Below are 1130 nucleotides of genomic sequence, written 5' to 3'. Positions count from 1 at the left end.
AACCCCCCTTTAGACGCCTCTAGTTTCAAGAAGTCCATGCATACCAACTCCATAGGTTGGGTGGTAACAATGTTGACTAACGGAGCCCTAATGCTAGTCGACGATTTCCTGAGTAGACATCTCTGGCATTCCTTCAACCACGTTTCCACATCTTTGGTCATACCAGGCCAAAAGAATCTATCTCTCAGCAGAGATAACGTCCTATCCCTTCCAGGATGGCCAATGTCATTGTGTAATGACGTCAGGACCTTCTCTCGCATGGCAACCGGAAGTACAAGTTGGTCCACATCGGTCTCACCATCAGATACCCGTCTATATAGCACACCACGTTTCAGTTTCCAGCTATCCCAGCATCTGTTAAGGGTTGCGTTTTCTGGTATAGCTGAAAACCTCTTCCGTGTTGGCTTCAGATTCCTCCTAATGATGGGTAGCCATTCCCCTATAACATCGTCCTCCGTCTGAAGAGTTCGCCACTGGTGGGGTGTCATGGTTTGGAAACCATGTTCGTCATCAACGTCAAGCATATCCAATACCTCTGTTGATAGGCTCAAGCTTTCCACCAATGAACCTTTACAAAACGTTGCTCCTTTACAGACAGCTTGGACAGATTCTGATGATATGTTACATCCCGTAAACCGTGACAAAGCGTCTGCGTCCGCGTTGTTCCGTCCTGGTCGATACTTAATATCGAAGTTGTATGCCGCTAGAGCGGACAACCACCTATGCCCCGTCACGTCAAGCTTTGCTTTCGACAAAACGTAGGTAAGCGGGTTGTTGTCCGTTAAAACGGTGAATGTCTGTCCATATAGATGGTCATGGAACTTTTCGGTAACTGCCCATTTTAACGCCAGGAATTCCAGTTTATGAGCCGGGTAATTCCTCTCCGACTTGCTCAATCCTCGACTGGCGTAGCAAATAGGTCGTAACTGTCCATCTTGCTCTTGATATAGAACGGCTCCTAGTCCTAAGGTACTTGCATCGGTGTGAAGCTCAAACGGCTGACTGTAGTTAGCATATCCAAGCACAGGAGGATTGCATAACGCTTCCTTCAGGCCGTTGAACGCTGTATCATGCTCCGATGCCCATGTCCACTTAACGCCATTTATCTTAGTCTTTGCCCTTCCTTTGTT

The 1130-nt window shown here is 47.4% G+C and overlaps 1 protein-coding gene across 1 annotated transcript in view; it reads left to right on the top strand.

The window, feature by feature from the left end:
- The window catches only part of LOC110465320 (mannose-6-phosphate isomerase-like), a 12402-nt gene that overhangs the window by 7931 nt on the left and 3341 nt on the right, over nucleotides 1-1130 (top strand). The gene's annotated exons all lie outside the window — the stretch shown is intronic.

The sequence above is a fragment of the Mizuhopecten yessoensis genome, unplaced genomic scaffold (assembly GCF_002113885.1).
Source record: "Mizuhopecten yessoensis strain PY_sf001 unplaced genomic scaffold, ASM211388v2 scaffold11069, whole genome shotgun sequence".
In the NCBI taxonomy this organism is placed as follows: domain Eukaryota; kingdom Metazoa; phylum Mollusca; class Bivalvia; order Pectinida; family Pectinidae; genus Mizuhopecten; species Mizuhopecten yessoensis.
Note: the sequence above shows the minus strand (reverse complement) of the source record. Positions and strands in the feature narration are given on the sequence as shown.